Here is an 11,312-nt window from a genome sequence, read left to right on the forward strand (position 1 = left end):
TTTGAATCGTTCCAAGGTTCCTGAGATGGCTGTGGCATAGGCTTGCATCTTTTTTTCAAACACGAGAGCAACATTGTGACGTGTATAGCGCTGTAATTATACAAGAGTGTTGTTGGTTGTTTAGGGTCAAACCCCAAAAATAAACTAAACGGCGTCGTTTTGTTTGTTTTTCTTATTCTTTTTTGCTTCTCCAAAACGCTGCCGTTTCACTTACCATTTTTAAAACGGCGCCATCTTTAACTATCGCCAATAATATCTGCAACCCACTGATGTAGTTTCTGTCTCTTTCTGGAAACGAGATCATGTTTATTCTGATTTGGTGGACAGTTATCATCATTCAACCATGTTTCACTATACAATGGTTCAACATTCTCATTTTGACCTAATAGGAGAGTTAACATTCAATCAAGTTAGACTTGTGTTTTACCGCTATAACAATATTTTTACGGAATTAAAACATAAATCCAATAAACTAAATCAGATCAGATGAAGCAACTTGGTTGACCAGATATAATGGAAAGATCTAACAAAAATTCAGAAAGCTACAACAAAAATAACAAATAACAGTAATAATTTGTTTCTGTTTCTATACTTTTCTTCCATCTACCTGGCTTCCAATATTGGCAAAATAGAGAACAGCCAGGGTTCTGTAACAAAACAAACCTCCAGGTCTCCGAGTTTTGCTTCCCTCCATACCTTTCCCCAAGTTGGACATATCCTGAAAGGAGGTTGAAGCTCTCTTCAAATCTACACCTACTAACAGAAAAGACAACTCACAGTTACTTGCATTAAAAGATTAGACTTCTTTTTTTGCACTTTCAGATGGGGAAAAGTAGCACAACACAATGCATTTGAAATTGGAGAAAATACACAGATGATTGAAATGTTTTAGTGAGTAAGAATGCAAATTGTGTATGACACAACATATACACATATGTCCAACGAACAAGAGCAGCTGCAATTGACTGTATACACATATGACCGTAAAAAATAAATATAATTTATCAACAGAGAGCAGCTGCATAAGCCCAGAAATAACAGACAAAGAGCAGCTGCAATCGACTCAAATCACAAATCTCTCATGCCCAGAAATAACGAACAAGAAGAGTGCATAAACAGACAACTGGAGATAAAATACACCTTACATTAATTCAAAAAAGAACAGATAATAGCTGCAATTGACTCAAATCACAAATCAGAAATCTCTCATTTCTTCAACCTCACAAATCAGAAATCTCTCATCATCATTCATCCTCAACCTCAACATTAGCAAATTCAAAATTGTACCCAAATCAAGTGCGAAAGGGAAATCAATTGCAATTTTCCGAACAAGTTTCGGCTACCAGTGTTTACAGTGACCGTGGCTGTGAGTCTGTCGTGGTGGATCCCGAATGGCTGGACCTCGGTCAGGGAAGGAAAGTAACGACGGTGACCGTGGCTGTGAGTCGGTCGTGGTGGATCCCGAATGGCTGGACCTCAGTCAAGAAAGGAAAGTAACAATTTTTCCGGTAAGGAATCCCAGGTGAAACGAATTCTTCGGTAAAGAAAGTAACGAATTCTTCTATCTCTCTCAGGTGAATCGAATCCCAGGTGAAACAAAGATACGAAGTGGAAGAGATTTACGGTGAGTGAGATATTCTATCAGAAACGGTAGCGTTTTGGAGAAGCAAAAAAGAAAAACAAAATAAACAAAACGACGTTGTTTTGTTTATTTTCGGGATTTGACTCAGGACAAACATCATTTTCCATTATACAAACATGTTTCATGAACATATTTGGCATCGCATTATCATTTCTGCTCTACTCAAGGTTGCAAGGAATCATAATTGCTATATAATTTCCGTTTGATTGTGCGCGGTCATAACATTTATGGAATGAGTTATTTGTATTTTAAAAATTACTTTGAATTCTCTAATTTTAATAAAATATTTTATTATAAAATTATCTACAATGTAATTACTATAAAGGATAATTTATTGTAAGTGAATATTACATAATTACTTTGAATACTTATATAGTATGGTCCGGTTACGGTGCAACTGTGGTATCGTGCCATAGTTGCATCCAGCCGTTGGATGCACTTGAATGGGTGGGATCCATTGACATCCAACGGCCGAATGCAACTATGGCACGGTACCACAGTTGCACTACAGGTTTTCCCTATATAGTATACTTATTATTTAGTTCATACTTCTCATGTCTTAAATGTTGAAACTTTTTATCTCAAATGTCAATGTTTACATGAACAATGAGAAAATCAATATTTTGAAAAAATATGACTAAGTAATTATAATACTTTTATTTTTAAAATAAATTAAATATAAGTAACGTAAAATAACTAGCTCTATTATATTTGACCTTCTTCTTCTCCTTCATCTTCTTCTTTTTCTCCTTTTCTTCTTTTTTTAATATAATATTTATTATTATTATTATTATATTCTCGTTGCAAGTCATTGTGGGTGTAAAATATAATATTTAAATAAATAAAAATATTAACAACTAAAATTGTGTTAAATAATTTGCTCACAACTTGATTTTATTATATTGAGTAGTTTTATTGGTGTTTTAAGTAAATAAAGTTAATTGATTTAAATAGTTAAGTAATGATTTTTTTTTTTTTGGATTTTCAAAGATTGTACAAAACTTGTTTTTCTCTAAATTAGTAGATAAGTGTACATAATAATAAAATAATTTTTAAAGTGCACATAACCTTATCCATATTTACATGTCAAGGCATCAACAATAGCATTTTTGAGTGTTAGGTATTCGACTTGGCGAGTATGGGATGAGACTTAATATCCAAAAGACAAACTTGATCGTCTCATTGTTAATTGATATATTTTCTTTCGGGGCGTGATTTTTGGAATAATAAATAAATAACAGACAATTATAAGGATAAAATGAGCAAAATACTTGGAGTAGTATAAAGATGGCATTTGGAAAAATTTACTATATTGGACGGGTATTGAAATCAATGGTCAAAGTTGGACACTTCAAAATGTTTATGAGAAAGAATAAAGCTAGTATAAAAAGAATATTCTTGTCCCTTTTTCCCCAAATATGACACATATATTTTAACCTAACTTTAATTTTTTTACACTCTCTTTATCACTAGCCTCTATCATATAAATGTCTGATTTAACTCATATAATAGGGGTTCTCTTCTCTCTCTCTCTATCTATCTATCTTTTAGATCGTTACCCATTTCTCCATTTTTGAGGGGTCATTTCTATCCTCGACCATTATCTTCTCCACCATATTATCACTCTCTATATCTTTATTCACCATCTTCATCATCAATACTGAACATCTCTATACATCTATTTAGCTTATATTATTCATCTTGACTATGATAAGATCTTATGTAACCTCTTATTTATATATTAGATTGGTGATGACTTACTCCTGTAGGCATAGGTCAAAGGCAAACCACGTAAATATTATGTGTTCTTTATATTTTTGTTTACTTTTTTATATTTTCAATTTGATTTCGAGATTGTGTTTTATGTATGAGCTTACCCCAATTACGCTAAGTATTTTGTGAGATCATCTGAGCTCTCCCTATTATTCCCCATCTGACAACCTCAGTTCACTGTGTATATAAGTTTAGCTTGTCACCTAGTGTACCTTAGCTAAACCATATGCCCCAAATATAAAAAAAAAAAACACACTTAGTACAAGCTCCTCTCAAATGTAAATTTATTTGTTTGAATCAGATATTCAAATTTAAGAACCATTCAATTTTGTTCGAATCACATCCTAACGAAAATTTCGTAAAAACAAAAAGGAAGTCTAATTACAACATGCAAGGTTAAAAGTAGCAGTTGGGTAATGGAGTCAATGCTTTTCAGAAAAATGAATCTGAAAAGCTCAAGTCTAAAGTGAACGATGAGAAAGGTGATGACTAGAGAATGGCAGTGAAGGATTAAAAAGTTGGGTTTGCATATAAAACACAATACAATATGTGGGTGTGTTAAGAGTTTGAATAAACAAAGGAAAACGGTAAATGAGTCTAATTTTGTTTGTTCTTAAAAGTAATAATATTGGGAAGGGGGTGTTATAAGGATAACGAGGGGGGCTTTAAAAGCACTACTCTAAAATTTATTGGCTTAATGGTTGAAGAATAGTTAAATGATATACTCGTGGCTAATTAGGGGTGTTTGCGGATTGGACATCAATCCATATCCGATTCATGATTTTATGGATTATAAATTTTTAATCCAATCCAATCCACGGATTGATGAAATTCAATCCAAATCCTATCCATACATATGTGGATCGAATGCGGATTTGACCTAATCTATATCCAATCCATCATTTTGCGGGCTAAAAATTTTGAATCATGTCCTATCCATGAATTAACTAAATAAAAAAATAATATAAAAATAATTTTACTACCGATCAAATTCAAAATTAAATAAGATTAAATAAATTAATTGTTTAAATAAATCTAGAAAATACTTTCAAAGTTTCAAAATATAACACATCAAAAAGAAAAAAAATCATTTATTTAGATCAGTACATGAAAATTAGAGGATGTCGAAGATGAAGAGTATATAGCCCCTAGGGAATTGACTTTAGTAGCGAGGAGAGTTTTGAGTGTGCAAGTAAAGGAAGACGAAGCAGCGCAACGCGAAAACATTTTCCATACTAGGTGCTATGTTCAAGACAGAGTATGTAGTATGATTATTAATGGAGGAAGTTGTACTAATATTGTTAGTACTATCATGGTAGAGAAGTTAGAGCTTCCGACACTTAAACACCCATGACCATACAAACTATAGTGGTTAAATGACAGTGGAGAGGTGAAAGTGAAAAAGCAGGTACTAGTGACTTTTCGCATTGGCAAGTATGAAGATAAGGTGCTTTGTGATGTAGTGCCAATGCAGGTTGGACACTTGTTACTTGGGCGGCCTTGGTAATTCGACAGATGTATGAAATATGATGGCTTCACCAACCAATATTCATTTGTATTTAATCAACGCAACATCACTCTTATTCCATTGACACCAAAGCAGGTTTCTGGAGACCAAGTGAGCCTACAGAGAGAAGGTAAGGAAAAGAAAACAAGGGAAAAAGATAATGAAATTCAAAAAGAGGCCGAGGAAAATGTGAGAGAACAACCAAACAAAATACGGCAATTGAGCGAAAATTAGATGGAAAACAAAAGAATTTCTACGCAAGAGCGAGTGAGATAAAAAAAACGTTGTTTTCACATCAGCCGATGATTGTACATTTGTATAAAGAGGCATTTTTAAACATTAACGAATTTGACCCTACTTTTCTTAGTTCTATTACTTCTTTTTTGAATGAGTATGAGGATGTCTTTCCTAAGGAAACACCACATGGTTTACCTCTAATCCGAGGGATTGAGCATCAGATTGATTTTGTGCCCGGTGCAGCCATTCCAAATAGACCAGCCTATAGGAGCAATCCGGAGGAGACCAAGGAACTTCAAAGGTAGGTTAATGAATTGATGGAAAAAGGGTACGTGAGAGGAAGCATGAGTCCATGTGCAGTTCCTGTTTTATTAGTTCCTAAGAAGGATGGGACGTGGAGGATGTGTGTTGACTATCGAGCTATCAACAACATAATGGTAAAGTATTGACATCTCATTCCTAGGCTAGATGACATGCTTGATGAATTACATGGGTCTTGTGTATTTTCAAAATTTGATTTGAAAAGTAGATATCATCAGATTAGAATGAAAGAAGAAGATGAATGAAAAACTGCTTTTAAAACAAAATATGGTTTGTATGAATGGTTTGTCATGCCTTTTGGTCTAACTAATGCCCCGAGCACTTTTATGAGACTTATGAATCATGTCTTGCGAGATTTTATTGGCAAGTTTGTTGTTATTTATTTTAATGATATCTTCATTTATGGCAAAAACGTAAACGATCATATAGTACATTTGAAATCTGTTTTAGATGTGCTTAGAAAAGAAAAGTTGTTTGCTAACCTGAAGAAGTGTACTTTTTGCACTGACAAACTTGTGTTTCTAGGATTTATTGTGAGTGCACATGGTATGCAGGTTGATGAGGAAAAAGTACGTGCAATCCAAGAGTGGCCGAGTCCCACAAGTGTAAGTAATGTGAGAAGCTTTCATGGGCTTGCTAGCTTCTATCGACGATTTGTGAAAGACTTTAGCACATTAGCCGCATCGCTTACTGAAGTAATAAAAAAAGATGTTGGATTCAAGTGGGGAGAAGCGCAAGAGAAGACATTTTAAATAATCAAGCAAAAGCTGATCAATGCTCCTTTATTGTCTTTGCCTAACTTTAATAGAACATTTGAAATTGAATACGATGCCTTAGTATTGGTATTGGCGCAATCCTAATACAGGAAGGATGACAAATTGCTTACTTTAGTGAAAAGTTGAGTGGGACATCCTTAAACTACCCCACTTGTGATAAGGAGTTGTATATGTTGGTTCGAGAGTTAGAAATGTGGCACCACTACCTACGGCCTAAGGAGTTCGTGATTCACACCGATCATGAGTCCTTGAAACACCTTAAAGGCCAACACAAGCTGAACAAGAGACGTGCTTGATGGGTAGAATTCATTGAGACATTTCCATATGTCATTCGTTACAAGTAAGGTAAGGAAAACATTATTGCAGGTGCGCTTTCCCGCATGTATGTTTTAATCTCAACACTTAATACTAAACTACTTGGTTTTGAATATATTAAGGAATTGTATGCTGATGACCATGATTTTAGTGTTGAATACCAAGCTTGTGAAAACACCGTAGTCGGTAAATACTTTAGGCATGATGGCTATTTATTTCGGGAGAATAAACTGTGTGTGCCTAACTGTTCTTTGAGAGATTTGTTAGTGAGAGAATCCCATAGAGGAGGGTTAATGGAGCATTTTTGAATTGTAAAGACTCTAGCAGTTTTACAGGAACACTTCTATTGGCCATATATGAAACGAAATGTTGAAAGACATTGTGGTAGATGTGTCACTTGTAGGCAAGCCAAATCGAAAGTGCAACCTTATGGCTTATACACCCCTTTGTCAATACCTAGTGCACCTTGAACTGATATTTCAATGGATTTTGTGCTAGGTTTACCGAGTTCTAGACAAGGGAAAGACTCAATTTTTGTGGTTGTAGCTAGATTTTCAAAGATGACACATTTTATTCCATGCCACAAAATGGATGATGCTTCTAATGTTGCTGACCTATTCTTTAGGGAGATTGTGAGGTTACATGGTATGCCCAGGACAATTGTTTCTGATAGGGATGCTAAGTTTTTAAGTTACTTTTGGAAAACCTTATGGGCTAAGTTAGGAACTAAATTGTTGTTTTCAACTACTTGTCATCCTCAAACTGATGGTCAAACAGAAGTTGTGAATAGAACTTTATCTACTCTGTTGCGAGCTATCATTAAAAAGATTATCAAAACTAGGGAAGATTGTTTACCACTTGTTGAGTTTGCTTATAATCGTTCCGTTCATTCTGCTACTAAGTATTTATCGTTTGAAATTATTTATGATTTTAATCCTTTAACCCCATTGGATTTAACTCCATTACCTGTTTATGAGTGTGTTAACTTAGATGGCAAGAAAAATACTGAAATTGTTAAACAGATACACGAGAGGGCGAAGTTAAACATTGAACGGAGAACTGAGCAATATGCTAAACAAGCCAACAAAGGGACATAAGCTAGTCTTTGAGCCCGATGATTGGGTGTGGTTACACATGCGCAAGGAACGATTTCCAGAACGAAGGAAATCTAAGTTATTACCTCGAGGGGATGACCCTTTTCAAGTTTTGGAACAGATCAATGACAATGCATACAAACTGGATTTGCCTAGTGAGTACAATGTAAGTGCTACTTTTAATGTTTCTGATTTGAGTCCTTTTGATGTAGGTGTTGATTTGAGGACAAATCCTCTTCATGAGGAGGGGAATGATGAGATTAAGGATAAAACTATCACAAGCATATGGGATGAGGCATATTCAGATCCTATTCAAGTTCCCGTCGGACCCGTTACAAGAGCTTGAGCAAATAAATTCAAAGAAGCGCTTAATGGATTGATTCAAGCAACTTGGGCTCAATCAAATTCGTGGAGACCCATTGAAGGAATCGCGCATGATAAATGTATAATTCAGGCTGTTGAAGTTTCCAAAAAGTCACTTCCATGAAATAGGGAGTTGGCTTGCACATTATGGCGGGAAAATATATTATTTTCCTTTTTCAGATACTTTCCCGTTTCTTGAGGAGGCTATTAGGGGAAAAAATCAATTATTTCTATTTTAAATGCCTAGTTTCCATTTAATTGATGTAAGGCATTTAAGCCAATTAGGATCCTGATTTGATTTAGATTCTTTCCTATTTACTTAGATTAGGATTATGATTTGGTTTAAATTCTTTCCTATTTACTTAGATTAGGATTCTGATTTGATTTAAATTCTTTCCTATTAGAGAAGATTCAGATTTGATTTTTGAGTTAGGATTTATTTTCAAAAATTCTTGTAACCAACCCTATATAAAGTACTCATATTCAATAAACATGAAAGAAGTTTTTTTTTTATGCAATTTGTGAGAGAGTTAATTTTCTTTGGTTCTTTACGAACTGTTTGAACTTCTCGGATATCCGTGGCGTTCAAACTCTTGACTTATAAATAAGACAATCCCTATCTGATTGTGGCGTCTTCACATACCAAGGTTCGTACTTTCAATAAGCATTGGGTCGAGGTTCCATTCCATTCCTGATTTAGATTCGATCTTGAGAACTAAATTGATTAGGGTCGTGTCAGTTCTTGACGGGGTTCATTTCAAACTCTGTTGGTGTATGCTAAACATGTGTTTTAATACTCAAAAGTTTTCATAAAATTCCATTAGTATTGAAATTATTAAAATAACCAAAATTAAAATCAATTTATTTTAATTTATATTTTATTTTAAATAAAAATGCAATTACCCACTTGAAAGAAATTTTCTTTTAAAATTTATTTTACCCTTCATCCCATTTCATAAATTATATTTATTTCTCTATTTATTTTTGTCATAAGTGAGTGTAGAAATATGAGTTGTGTAATAACTGATTTGATCTAGGACAGTCCTAATAAACTTCAGTATTATTTTAATTGCAATATATATACACAATAGTGTTAGAAAAAATTTTAATTTAACTAATTTCACCACACTAACATCTTCAAAGAATGATAAATCTAAGTCATATCCATTATTATAGTAGGTAAGATCTCTCAGAAAAATATACAATAAAAAAGTATGGCCACCCACCAATGACATATAGTGAACAGAGTGCGTATGGAGGGTTTTTTACTTAAATATACCTCATTTGTCCTTAAATACCAAATCTATACCCTATTACATACATATCCCTCATGAAGGTGGAAAAAGTCAAAAATACCCTTAAAACAAATCATGAATCTACACCATTTTCTTCCTCTCATGGTTTCTTTCTCTCACTATTCTTTTCTCGTGGTTTTCTCTTCTCACCATTTTTTCCTTTCTAAAGGTTGCATTCTCTCTCACCAATTCATTTCTTACCTCCAATCCAAGGTTTTTGATAAAAGTAAACCATTCAAAAGGTGCATTGTTAAGTGGTGGATAAGTTATGTTTGAAATGCAACCTTTTTTTATGTTTAGGGTTTGATTGATTTCATTAAAAGTATAATTGCTAATAATTTATGAGTTTTAATAATACATTATTTATTTTTGTGCTTACACACACACATTATTGCATAAAATGCAGGGATTTAAGACTCAATTTAAGTTATGAGTGATTGAAAAATCAGTTTAGGAAGAAGTCGAGCACGAAGTTAGGTAAGTTGAGAATTTAGTCGAGTAAGAAGTAAAGGAGATAAGTAAGTCGAGTATCTGGTCGAGTAGGAAGTCAAGTAAGTATATTAAATGAGTTGAGTATTAAGTGAATTAATTTTTAAAATAAATTGAGTAAAAGTCGAGTAAAGTTTTTGAACAAGTCAAGTAATAGTTATGTAATTTTTTAAAAGATCAAGTACGAAGTCGGGTAAGTCTAGTATTTAGTCGAGTAAGAAGTGAAGGATATGAGTAAATTGAGTAGGAAGTCGAGTAAGTACATTGAATAAGTCGAGTAGTAGTAATTTTGAAAATAAATTGAGTCAAGTATTAATAATTTTTAAAATAAATTGAGTAAAAGTCTAGTAATTATTTTGAGCAAGTTGAATAACAATTATATTATTTTATAAAGAAGTCGAGTTTGAAGTTGGGTAAGTCGGGCAGTTAGTCAAGTAAGAAGTGAAATAAGTGAGTTGAGTAAGTCAAGTATCTAGTCAAGTAAAAAGTCGAGTAAGTAGATTGAATGAGTTGAGTAGTAAGTCGAGAAAAAGCCGAGTAATTTTTTAAACAAGTCGTGTGAGTATATTGAATGAGTCAAGTAAGTTTTTGAACACGTCGAGTAAGAGTTTGATATAATGTTGAGTAAGCTGTAAGAAGTCATTTGATCTAGTCAAGTAAGTATATTGAATGAGTCAAGTATTAAGTCAAGTAATATTTAAAACAAATCAAGTAAAAGTCGAGTAATTTTTTTGAACAAGTCGAGTAACAGTTATGTTATTTTTTAAAGAAGTTGAGTACGAAGTGGAGTAAGTCGAGCATTTAGTTGAGTAAGAAGTGAAGTAATGGAGTTGAATAAGTCGAGTATTTAGTTAAATAGGAAGTCGAGTCAGTATGTTGAATAAATCGAGTAATTTTTTAAACAAATCGAGTAAACGCCAAATATTATTTTTTTACTTCTTTTGATCTCGCTCGACTTTGTGATTTAAAGAATCAGTTTTGTTTTGTTATGATTTTATTGAGGTTATTGTTATACTTTCCTCGATTTTTTTTAAGTATATATATGTAAAATTAAAAATTTTAATGGTTTAAGGTATATTTTAGGTATTTTAGGGGAAATGGGGTATACCCCACGCAATTCCCTCGCATAATGGATGGGTGGATAACCAGGTTACGCCTTTTATCACCTCGCACTTTGCCACCTCTACTTATCGCTTAATACAGCATTCTCATAATCACTCCACAATTCTAGAACACAATTTGTATTAGTTACCTCAGCAAGTAACTGCATGTAGAACTTTGAAGCGAATTCTCAGAGTGGTCGTTTTCAAAAATTAATATATAATAAGAATCTCAATGTTCTCGGTTTCATCTGTTGTGAACTCAACTTTCGATACAGAAACTATTCCTGCGATCATTTTGGAAGTACATCTGTCATGTATTTCCAATTTGGTTTAGATCCAAGCCACTTGTTACAAAGCATGTACAAGGAGTAAGCAAACAGCAGATAACATCAAGTAA

Source organism: Citrus sinensis, chromosome 8 (genome assembly GCF_022201045.2).
Source record: "Citrus sinensis cultivar Valencia sweet orange chromosome 8, DVS_A1.0, whole genome shotgun sequence".
Taxonomy (NCBI): domain Eukaryota; kingdom Viridiplantae; phylum Streptophyta; class Magnoliopsida; order Sapindales; family Rutaceae; genus Citrus; species Citrus sinensis.